Raw genomic sequence first — 13,319 nt, 5'->3', positions numbered from 1 at the left:
GGAGGAAAGATAGCCTTTTTAATAAATGGAGCTGGAAAAACTGGCTCTGCACATGCTGAAGACTAGAACTAGACCCATGTTTATCACAACGCACTACAGTAAAGTCAAAATGGATCAAAGATCTAAATATTAAAAGAGAAACACTAAATATACTGGAAGAGAAAGTAGGTCAAAATCTTGAGACATAGGGGTAGGCACAGAGTCCATGAACAAAACCAAACTGACGGGAAATACTTCAAAGAATCAACAACTGGGATCTCACCTTATTGAAAAGGTTTTGCACCTCCAAAAAAATCGCTAACAGAGTAAAAAGAAAACCCACAAATTAGGAAAAATTTTAGCCAACTGTCCCTCAGACAAAGGACTTCTATCTGGAAAATAAAAAATTGAAAAAAAATCAAGCCCCCAAAATTCAAAGACCCAATTCAGAAATGGATATCTGAGATGAACACACACTTCTCAGATAAAGAAACACTAATGGAAAATAAATACATGGAAGAATGATCAACATCATTAGTCATTTGAATAAACCAATTTAAAGCACTGAGATTCCATCTCACCCCAGAAAGAATGGTTACCATCAAGAAATAAACCAATAACCAATGGTGGGGGGCTGTGGAGAAAAAGGACCTCCTATCCACTGTTGGAGGAAGTGTAGACTGTGCAACCACTGTGGAAATCAGTATGGAGAATCCTCAGAAGACTAGGATTAGAGGTCACATTCAACACAGCTATTCCTGTTCTGGGTATTTTTCCAGAAGAACTGAAAACATCATACCACAGTGTTTTATGTGCACCCATGGTTATAGCAGCACAATTTGTCATAGCTAAATTGTGGAACCAACCCAAATGCCCATCAACTGAGGAATGGATAAAAAAGATGTGGTAATTTTACATAATGGAATTTTACTCAACTATAAAGAAAAAGTCAAGGCTTTCATAGGTAAATGGATGTAACTAGAGACCATACTCATAAGTGAAATAAATCAGACCCACATGTATAAGCATCATATTGTCTCTCCAATAAAAAGAGTAAATAAAATCTGAAATGTACAATAGATACTGTGAAAGGGAAAAAATCTGCTCAAAGGGAAAGAACAACTTGGATGAGAAAAGAGAAAAGAAAGAAGGAAAAAACATATATATGCACAAGATAGGATATTAGGACTACTAATTTCTACTGGTTTATTGAAAGGAACAGTTAGTGTTTAACTGTTTGATCAATCTTGCATAGCTATATGTAGTAATTTGAGCAACTACTTTGAAAATAACAATATGTAATACAATAACCATTGTTAATTTCTTACCATTTTGTTTTGAAATCTATATCACCTTTATTGTTTTCATGTTGTTTTACTTTTGTCTTTGTTTTTGTTATTTTATTTCTGTTCTTTTCCCTTTAAAATAAAATTTTTTAAAAGAGAGTGAGCAAACTAAGTTTTGGACAGGTCACATGGCTTGCCCAAAGTCACACAGCTGCTATGTGTTTGTGAAAGTATTTGAGATCCGAGTTGTCTGCCTTATACATCTAGGTCTTTCCCCACACGCTCAAAAAAAAAAAAAAAAAGTAATGCTAGCTATTTCAATAAAAACTAAAGAATAGTGAGGTGGAAAACTGAAAAGTCAAAATTGCCATTATTTTCATGCCATAGGTTGACTTTCACAGATACTGAAATGGATAGGAATATATAACTCTAAAGACTGGATTGAGAGTTCTGAGAGATTCCTGGACATACAGCAATATGACTAAACAAATGAATAAATAGCAAATAGGTCAACTGTAATTACTGAAAAATATAATAAAATATTTTCTTTAAAATAACATTACAATTTGTAAAATACTCAGATTGCCAGTTTACTTTTACATAATGGCTAGAATTCATGAAATTAGACTAACTGGGTTTGAATTCATCTCTTCCAGTTAGTAGTTTTGTGGCATTGATCAAATTACTCCATTGGTTTAGACTTTGATTTATCTCTCATAAGAAATGGAAACAATAATGGAATAGTTTCTCATAGAGTTTATGTGTATATTAAACAAAGGCATACAAATTACCTAAAATGACATCTGGCTCTATTTATGTAACAGTGTAATAAACATATACGTAAGACTTATATGGAAAAAAATACGTAAAATTTTACTCATTGACACAAAAGAATGACTAAACTAAAAAATACATGGATAATTATGGTTATTACCGTGAAGACGTTGAATTTACCCACATTAATTTAATTATTTCATTATTTAAATTCATTTTCATCAAAATACCAATAGAATTTTATAGCATTTGACATCCTGCATCTAAAATTGTTATGGAAGAAATAACACAAAAGAATAACAAGTACAATTTTTAAAAATAACAAGAAAGGTACTGAGAGTTAAAATAAATTATAAAAATAAAGTAAAAAAAACAGAGAATGCTAGTTAAAGGAGTAGAACAGAAAGACCAAAAAATACTTTCCTCTGCATATGTGAACTTTAAACATGATATCATTGAAATAGCGGAGGTCATTTATTCAAGAACTAGGACAGGCCCGAGCACATAGCTCAGCAGCAGAAGTACCCGCCTGGCAAGCACACAATCCTGAGTTCAATTCCTGGCACCAAAAAAAAGAAAACTGGGACAAATAGTTTTCCTACGCAGCATTACAAAAGTAGATACTGGTTTCACATCAAATACATTTTAAAACTCAAAGAAAATGAAAATGTATTAATAATTAAAACTGTAAATTCCTTTATAGTAAATGATACCATCACAGTAAAGCTCAAAAATATTTTGCGTGAATTAAAGCTTGCAGAAAAATATTTATTAATTAAATATATGCTTATTTTTGTAATAAAAATTCTGCCTTCCTTTTTTATAATATATGTAAATATATTAGAGCAGACATTAAGGGTACAAATCAACTCCTAATCCTGAGTTCCAAAAAAGAGTGGTAATGCTTTAAGGAAAAATTAGCCTCATATTTAATGAAATACTCAAATTTTGGAAAAAGAAATGAAGACCAAAGCAACATTGCTTTACACTGGGTCAAAGAAATAAGCAATATTATTTTCTTGATTATTTGCAAGAGAATTTTCAAAATTCAAAGAAGATTTTAGTCATTTTAGAGATAGTAAAGGAAAAATAAACCCATTACCATGACAAATCAACCTGGATTAGATCTCAGATGCCATCAGATTCCCATCCACCAGACGGTCTGCCCACTCTGTGCTTTCTCAGTAGAAGTTCTACTGCCACAAAATAATCCAACTTTTCACTACTGCATCGATTCTATTCTCTCTCACTTTTCAAGATCTCTCTCTCTTTTTATCTTTTTCTGTTATCAACATCTCTTCTACTAAGAAACAGGTCTCTTTATCATAAAAACAAATGTTTGTATTTCTTATTTTAAAAGCAAAACACAGCAAAAATATCTCTCTGTTGCCTCTAGCTACTGTCCACTTCTCCAGATAACTTCAGAACTACCTGAAGTCGGAGTACTGACCTCTAAGCACACATTTGCTCCTCAACTTGTTCGGAACAATGGTCCATCCCTTCTAGTCTATGCTTAAGCTTCAATGCCTTTCACTCACTGAGATTGCAGGACAGGGTGACCAACCTAGATACTCAAATCTTGCCTGTGACTTTAAATATCTATGTGCAAATGTTGAATCTCTAACCTGGAATATCCAGCTCAGTTATCTACCTACTTAATTGCTGTCATCACCGCATTCCCCAAATGTACAGATTTTCCTTCTATCAGGGAAAGGCACTGACAACCACCTAGGGTCACCTCTGATTTCCTTTTTCAACTCTTTATTAGTATCTCACTTATCAACCAATGTGTACTTTACCCCGTCCCTCAGAACACATTCCAGGTGAGTTTGCCTTTCACTGCTCACAGCCGAGGCCTCCTCATGACGCTAGAAATCCCTTGCCTCGGTTTGTTGTAGTTTCCTCTCAGCTCCTCACAGTGACCAAGTGAGCTTTTAATTCTAAGTCAGATCTTTTCTTCTCTGCCAAAATCCTCCAGACTTTTCAGTTTTATTTTAAAAAATCTAAGAAACCTAAAGTCAGTGCTGCAGCTTCAAAATCAGAACTTTCTTCTGTTCCTTGAACTAGCAAGTCTGTTCTCTGCCCTGTAACTTATCTTTCTTACCTGTTCTTTTTTGTGCCTGTAGTACTAATTTTTTGTCAGCTTATTGTCTTTCTAAAATATAAGCTCCTTAAAATCAATACCTAGTCTAATTATTCACCACTATGTTTCCAGTAACCCAAAGAGCACTTGACATACAGTAGCATCTAAGTAGATATTTTCAATAACTGTACACCTTGCTCCCTCAAGATTCCACAGACCACTATATTGTCTGAACTCTAATGTTGAAAGAAGTAATATCCCCAAACCACACTCATTTTAACTTCTTACTTACTCACTTTTGTACTTCCAACACCTTCTATGTCTTTCTATGTCTTAAGTCTCCTAATTTATTTTTAGGTTTTAAAATGTATTTGTTATGAAATCAAGATCTACTTTTGTAATGTTGCATAGGTAAACTAATTGTCCCAGTTTTTTAATAAATGATCTCCACTATTTCAATGATATCATGTTTCCAGTTCATATATACAAAGGGACCTCTATCCTTACCCATGAAAACTGTAGTGCACTCTCTCCATTCGCAGGCTTCACCTGCAGAAGAGTCAGCCTTACAGCGTGGTTCACTGTGTGAATGATGCTGAGTTCCTGATACATGGCAGCACATACTCTTTCAACACGTTCTATATATCCCCAAGTAAATCTTGTATGTTAGTCAGCTTAGCAGCACTATAACAAAATACCTGAGATAAGCAACTTATAAGAAAAAGGGATTTGTTTCAGTGGCTTCAGTCCATAATTGCTTTGCCACATGGTTGTGCAGGAAATCGTGGTGGGAGCAGAGGCCAAGAAGAAAACAAGCAGAAGACAGGTCTGGGGTCCTAATATCCCCTTAGAGTTATTCCTTCAATGTCCTACATTCCTTCCACTAAGCACCTCCTCATAAAGGCTTTACCCCTTCCAGGGAGTATTATAGGCTGGCAACCAAGTCTTTAATGTAAGGGCCTTTGGGAAAAATTTCAAATCCAAACTGTAGCATTTGGAGAATCAGAACCAGATTTGTGTTCTTATTTCTTTTTTACTAGGAAATGGAGTAAATCATGTTTTCATTTCTGTTTTGTTATCTACTTTATGGAAATTATTTCCAAATAACTCCCTACTGAATAAAAATCAGGACAACTCTTGGAAGTATACTAATTTCAAACTGATCTGTAGGTTTTGCTAACATCAGCTTACCCACCTGTGACTACTAACCGTGACCTCTTTACCTATGGGCCAAATGCTACCCAAAAGCAAACAAACAGAACAAAAATGAGCAACCAGCTTGCCCAGTCCATCTGGACCAAGCTCATGACATCCTGCAATCAAGAAGCACAGCATTTTAGCTTTTTCCTTTCTGTTATGCAAAAGAAATACAGTATCACTTTTCCAGATAATTATCTCTTCTATTCTTTTCTATTAGAATGAGAGTTTCATGAGCTTTATAATAAAAAGCTTAAACTCAGCAAAAGCAGAAAACTTGAGGAATTCTTAACAGTGTGGGATTTTTTGAACAGTTAATACCATTTTCATCCTAGTAAAACTCTAACTCTGTCAAACAAGAAAAGGGGCATATGCCAAGAAATACATATCATACCACTTTCACTTTTGTGATTTTGGAAACCATTAAATAACTAGGAAAAAATGTAAAATGTAGCCAAGTAGGAGAGAAAAGGGGACTCTGTGTCTTTAAGCTGGGGACAAAAATAAAACCCAATCATTCCGAATGTATTGCTGTAGTCATCTGGTTTCATTCTATTAATGACCTTTAACATCTGCAAAAATATTGTGAAAAGCTAATTTTGTTTGTACTGAGGTGGTGCAGAACAGTTTCTGGCTGTCACTCTAGGATGTGCTATAAAATAAAATTGTCATTCTGGGAGTCTGACAAAAACCTACTGTACAGATCTAGTTTATTTACAACATCCAGGAATGAAAAGAAAACAGAATTTTACAACATGCCAACACAAGAAAAATGAATTACACTTACACATTCATGTGTATGTGTGTCAGCAATACCACATACAGATAGCTCTTAAGATTAAGGATTTTTAGATAATATTTCATAGCATTCAACAAAAATTCTTACCAATGAAACTATTTCTCAACAAATGTTATGCTGCTAAAATGTGAGAAAACACAGTGTGTTTTCATTTATTTCAAGAGCTCCTTAGAAAGGAGAAATGGCTTTGTTTCTTCATTTTGACAAGCCTTATATTCCATTAATTAAATCAGAATCTTTGAAAAAGAGGTAATGCCATCAAGGTTAATGTATTGGTTTCACATCCTTAGCAGAGAAGGATAAAATTATACCAAGTAGCCATCAGGAAAAGTAAATGTAGTTACAGAGGCCTTGTCCATAAGGCTCACTCATTCTCAGTTGCGCTATCCAATTTTGTGAATGATTTGTGGGCTTTGCCACGAAATCTTCAGGTTCAAATTCGTAGGCCTGAAGAATATCGGAGCTTCATGGTTCAGGAGTTTGATGAGCACCATATGCCCAGCTCAGAGAGGACAGAATGTTGAGTCCAAATAGTAGTCTCTTGGAAGAGATTTTGTGGCCATTTAGCCAAGGTTCCTCTCCAATAATTAAGTCCTCTTGACAACATGCTACCACACAGCCAAGCCCTGGTTCATGGCCACATCTGATGAAAAAGAATGCATTGCCTTCAAAGGCAGTTTGCTATTTTGAGGAAATCTCACTGTTAGAAAGTTTTTTAACTTTGAACTGAAACATCTTTTCTTGACAGTTCTCCTTGAGACCACAGAGAATTTACTTCTGTATCACTTTCTTTAGTATATTTGAAGAGAAGTAAAATGGGTGTGGTTCATTATCACATGGCCTATGGCATAATTTAACATCTGTCATTATCAGGGTGTTCAGTTACCTACAAACAGGTAGCAAAAATGGACAGAGAGAGAGAGAGGGAGAGAGGGAGAGAGGGAGAGAGAGAACATGCATTTGTACAGACACTTAGAATGTGATCAGAGTTACAAAAGATCACTGTCTTGTCCAGATATTAATATTTTAACAACAAACAGTGTCATCTTGCAGATACCTCACAATGTCACCAGTTTAAGCAAAACTGCTAAGCCTTTTACTGCAGTGCCAGTGAAATTTACCATTTAAATCTACAAGGATAGTTTTAAGGGTCACAGTTACTCAGAACATCACATGCTGTGTTTTATTGTTGATCTTACTCAATTTAATACCTAATTAAAATTTGTTATCTTAGAACTGTAGGGGGAGATAGATTTTATGGCCATTCCACAACTTACCTCACCTACACACTGTCAAAAATCACTCAAGTGATGAGAGGGCAAGCAAGACATTCCCATTTGGACTTGCATAAGAGTTTTACACTCTTGTCTTTAGTCAGTTTTACTTTGTAGTCATGGTGGAAGAAATTTCAGACTTACACTAAACAGTGCCAAATAAGTCCCTGATAAAATAGAATTCGCTGTACAGCTGGGGAGAGACAGTGATCTAAGGAGTCTTCAAGTCAGCTGACATCCTTTCAAGATGAAAAAAGTTTCATTTTAACCTCGCTTTCTGGTTGCTGATTCTCACTCCACTCAGTTATGTCCCAACTCTTCTTCGCCAGCGCAGTGAATGGGTTTCAGAGTGATGTATTTTCTTTTCATCTCCACATATGTACAGGTCTACAATGCGCCATCTGTCATTTTTTGATTCCATGTAGACTACAATGCCCTAAAGTTTTGTTGTCATAGTAACCATGCCAAAGTTTCCAAAGCAAACTCTATAAAAATCCCTACACTCAGACTCTATCCAATATGGCACGGGAGCTAAAATCCAAGGAAATTTAAGTTACTAATATTGTTACCTGTTTAGAATTAATGCTAATACTCTCAAATTTTAGTCACCTAAATTATAATGTCATTTTTTTAAACGCACAAGTATCTTCCATAAGCTGTGATTTTTCATTTTTCAGCTTTGTTTTGTTAGAGGCAAAGTTAAGCCTTGGTTTAAATTCTAAAGCGATACTCAGAAGTAGCAATCATACCTTCCTTTTCACTTTGCTGAAGACTAATTTTAGAAGAGCTGAGAAAAATTCGGCTCATTGTTCATATCTTGTCTCCTATCACAGAGCATTCTAGAGCATCTGTGCCACATTATTGCAGAATAAAGAAACCATGAAAGTATTCTGCACAGAGAAGAAGAAAAAGCACAGATTTTAATCTTAATTTACGTCATTTCTTTTCTTCAGCAACTATCTGTTACTTGTCATTAACTTTTTTTTTGTCCCATAGGCATGGAAATTATTCCTTTTCTTTCCCTTTTGTTTATTATCTTCCCCAGCTTGCATGGAAGGTGTGTCTGCGTGACCCTGGAGGACACTACCTCCTGGGGAACTCAGTCAAATCTCCTCATTCTCCCCTCTGCTGACTAATGTTTTTCAAGAAGTTTACACCTTCTTCATCTTTTCTTGTTAATTAAGAAACTGAGATTCAGTAAGTTTTAGTTACATACCCAGGAAACAAAACTACTTGCCTTAGCAGCTTGAGGAAAGGAAATGAGTTGTAGGGAGATTACCAAAAATTCTAAGCAAGAAAGAGGAGAAAGGCTGTAGGAATGAAGGAAAGACTCTGATTGCAAAAACGAGCTTAGGGTCCTTGTGCGTTCATGCAACAAGAGGGCAGGCACTGTCCCATTTGCTGCAGGAAAAGGAAGGAAAAAGTGTGGAAGCTGTGATTTTATGACAGAGGGTGTGGGAAGTGGGCTCACTCCAGCAGCTAGCAAGAATGAAATAGATACTATTTGATAACGTAATTTAATAATATATATTTTTGAAATAGCAGATACAATTTTACTGTTTTTTAATCATTCTGATACCACACATGCATTATTTACATCAAAAAGGAACAAAATTATATTTAAAATACTTACAGTCTCACCAACTAAAGATAATAATTCTTAAATTTGGGCATATATTCCTGTAGAACTCCTCATATAAATTTACATAGCTCTTACATAAATATATGTGTGTTTCTCTTTAATTCTGGACTATATACCCTAAAACGACGGCTTAAGAACTTTGCACATTAGGAAAAACACTTTATAATCATTATTTTTAATTATGTAATTGTCCATATGAGATTAATATCATAATGTTATTAAACCAAGTGCCAAATTTCAAATATATAATCTCTACTAATTTTTTGGTGTTATGGAACAAATTTATATTTCACATCATTCTTTGTTTTTGTTTTCCTGAAACTGATATGTAATATAATGAGATTAAAACCACATAACCAGGCGGGGGATATAGCTCAGTGGCACAAGTGCCTGCCTGGCAAGCATAGGTCCTAAATTCAATTCCCGGTACCCTAAAATAAAAAATAAATAAATACAACCACATACCCAGCTCAATCTTTCTGGGGTCTTCTAAAATCCGTACATCCTCATACTCTCCACCATCAGTCAATTTCGTACCTTCTTAATGTTTTTCTCAATAAACTCACTGAAAGAATAAAATAGTTTCTGTACTTCATCTTTTAGGAACTTCATAAACGTCATGTAAAAGTTCCTTCAAGCATGACTGAGTTATTTTGTGGCTTTTCAGGTGAGAACTAATGGGATTTCTGATATGCCAAGCACTATATTATTTTAGGCCAGTTTAGTTTTTCTACAGTAAGACCTTAGATTGCAAGTAACTTGCTATACGAGTGTTCCACAAAACAAGCAAACATTTCTAATAAATTTTAACTTGTTAAATGAGCTATACCCTGCAGTACAAGTAGTATGTGACACCAACAGTCACATGATCACACCTGAGCCAATGGTGGTTCTTTCCTCCCTCCCCCCTTTCTTTCTATTCCTCTGTCTGTCTCTGTGTCTCTCTCGCTCTCTTTCTCTTTCTCGTTTGCTGCAGAACTATGGGTGATCATCTCACAAGAGCAAGAGATTGCAGAGCAGATCTTATCTGGAGAGAAGGAAGAGAAAAAGGCAGAGGATTCCCTCACTTCGAAGGAACATTAAGGAAATGTATAAAATGTGGAAACTAGTGCAAAATTTTGTACAAAAGCATCACCCAAATAAGGCTGTACCAGTGAGAGCAATGGACCTGTTTAATGACAATACACTGTCACATTTCCATAAAATCCTCAAAAGAAGACAAAAGGAAGTGTCATTGGATAGGAGCCTTGTTAAATCTTCATGAAAATAAAGATACCATTGAGCCAATAGATAGTAGTGATCCAGTAGTGATAGTGAAATTCATCCTACACAATAATCCTCCTTTGTTGTCTCTTTCACAAAAGCCATGAAGGTTTTCAAAAGTAACTCCAGATTTGTTTATTTTTCTTTATATTTTGTATTTTCTTTATTATTTTGTGTAGTAGTACAGTATTGTAATCATTTTATATTAACATTTTTGGGCTGTGGAATAAATCATCTGAGTTTCCATTATTTCTTATGGGAAGTTTCTTTAATATACAAGTGCTTTGGATTACAAGCATGTTTTCAGAACAAATTATGCTCACAAACAAAGGTTAACTGTATTTATCCTCAACCCATCTTCCCTGATTTGATCTAACAATCCAGATTTCTTGAGAAAAAGCATCTTCTGTAAGGAACCTGCACCTAATAAAATAAAACTAATGTTATGGAATAAATTGAGTCCCCTGAAAATTCATAGTTTGAAGCTTTAACCCCTACATTTCAGATAGTCACTGTGAAGGTAGATATGCTTAAATGGGATCCTAAGCATGGTGCTGTAATCCAGTAGCACTCATGTTCTTGTAAGAATAGGAGACATTAGGAGTAGCAGAAAGGGGAAACACTATGTGTGGACACAGCAAGGAAGCAGCGATCTAGAAGCCAAGAGAGAAGACCCAGAAGAAATCAAACCTGCCAACATTTTGCTCTGAGACACCAGCCATCAGAACTGTGAGATAATGCTACTGTCGTTTAAACTACCCTGTCTTTGGTATTCTATTATGGCAACACAAACAGAATAAGAACAGATGGGTATGGCGGGTTCTGCTCTCAAGAGATTTAAAACACAGAAATATGGAAAATATATAATCCATTTTGCCTTGAATTTCATAAATGCAGACCACATAGCCTTAAGATAGCAGTACTTTTCCAGATGAATGTCTTCCTACAGACTACACAATCCCAGCCTACCCTTACAGATCTTATCTAATTAAGGAAATTCCCAGGTTCTGCTGTGAGATCAAAAATGTGCTGGGAAATAGGGTTCTTCTAGACATCACGTGGTCAGCATCCCATCTGTGCCTTAGTCTGTCCAGCTGAATTCCACTGAATTTTCTAAAATGTGTTGAGGGCACAGTGCAGAAACTACTAGCTAACAACAGGGTCCCTGGGTCTCAGAGCTAACTGTGGCCTTCTCCTCTTCATATGGAAACCTACCCTTCCTGCTTGCTTACCCATGTAAGCCCTAGACCACCAGAGATCAGGGCTTAATATTCTGGAAAAGATCCCAATCAGTGCCCTTCAATGTAAATAAATCTTCCTCCAAATGCTGGGTGTCATTTCAGGGTTTCTGCTTGCCGTTGCACTCCATTCTACAAAGGAAGGAAGTGAAGTTTAGATGTGCTATTCAATTCATCCAAAAACAAGACTCAAACCTGGTGACTCCAAAGGCCACATTGTTAACCTCCACATCCTGGAGGTGCTCTATATGGGTTCAAGAAGATTTATTATGAGAATTTCAGAGAAACAAGGAATTTGTATGTCTCAGGCCAATTGTTGAGGAGGTGCAATTGAAAACGGCTCTTGACATAAAGGGTGAGTACCAAGTTATGGAGGCTTAAAGAAGATTCTAATTAAAATCTTAAATGATGAGTTTTCTATGAATTGGCAAAGGACCTGAGGACTGTACAATTTTGTGAAGAAGTTGAGACAGTCATGTTACAATGTTCCCTCCATGAAAAGAGCTAACTCAGAAGGTGAAAAACAGAAAGTGTCCTCTGCTAACAGATCAGAAGTTTGAAACTTTCATAATAGTACAGAGAAGGATGAAATAAAAGTGTGTTTTACATGGAAGTCATCACCATGATTTGCTGAGAATGAGCATTCTCTAGTTTGCAGAGAGACCAAGCAAATTCTTCTCTGTGGGTTACATAAGCCCAATATTTTAGCTGAGTGGGTGGAACACAGATCTATCATCCTTACAGACCAGTGGTGGCAAACCTATGGCATGTTGCCACAGTGGGCTATTTGTTATCATTAAAAGCTCTGAAAGGTTCATCATCACTGCTATATATAGTGCTTTTTCTTTAGAGATATAGATGTGACAAAAAAGATTCTGTTTTATGAGGATCTGTTTCAGGTTTCATGCACCTGTTGCCTTCAAGTGAGATAAGAGATGTGTGCCTGTGTATTCATGCATATCTTTTATCTATATGTTGCTATGTATGCATTATTGATTTATGTGCATGTGTATGCTATTAAATTATATTGATAGCATGGTTAGAAGATTGTAAGAACTGTGTGAAGATTATTTATTGAAAAAAAAACTCTTTCCTTGGAAACCTATGACTGAGGTAGGGAATGACAAGCAACATAAGACACCAGTTAACCTTTATACCTAGCTCTGCATTCCAAAAGAGAAAAAGCCTGCTTGACACATTCATCCCACAGCTTCAATTACTTGAAGTGGATAATCAACTTAACACCATAAAGACAGCATTGAATGTGTGTTGATTTCTCTTTGGTATTGATTGCTGTGCTTTGGCATATTTTTCTCACTATTATACATCAAGGCACCACCTGGTATCACTTGTCTATCTTAACTATTTGCACATCATGTGATCATCTTTTTTGCAGTCTTTCTTCTTTTATATAGTTGTCACTGTGTATGACTACAACTTCAGACATTGCCTGGTGTCAGTTTCTATTTTAAAGTACTACTTCGTGAAAACTGTAGTTTTATGTGGAAATTTCCCTAAAATTCAATGGCAGATTTGTCTAGAATATACTTTACTCAAGTGTCATTTTATGTTTCAGCTAACACTTTAGTTCTTTAGTAAGGAAGAGTCAAAATGAAAGTAGTAGGTTACCCTGGTACATATGTGAGCAACCAAATATGTGTATGTTTATTGAATAGCAATTATAGTGAGAATCATTATAGTCTGCTTCCACAAAGAAGCAACTGCTTACATAGAGCACTTGTTTCTGACTTCTCTCTTGTGCATCTTGCATTTGATGGGCAACA

Source organism: Chinchilla lanigera, unplaced genomic scaffold (assembly GCF_000276665.1).
Source record: "Chinchilla lanigera isolate Chin_1 unplaced genomic scaffold, ChiLan1.0 scaffold00043, whole genome shotgun sequence".
NCBI classification, from domain to species: domain Eukaryota; kingdom Metazoa; phylum Chordata; class Mammalia; order Rodentia; family Chinchillidae; genus Chinchilla; species Chinchilla lanigera.
This window is presented reverse-complemented; position numbering follows the sequence as displayed.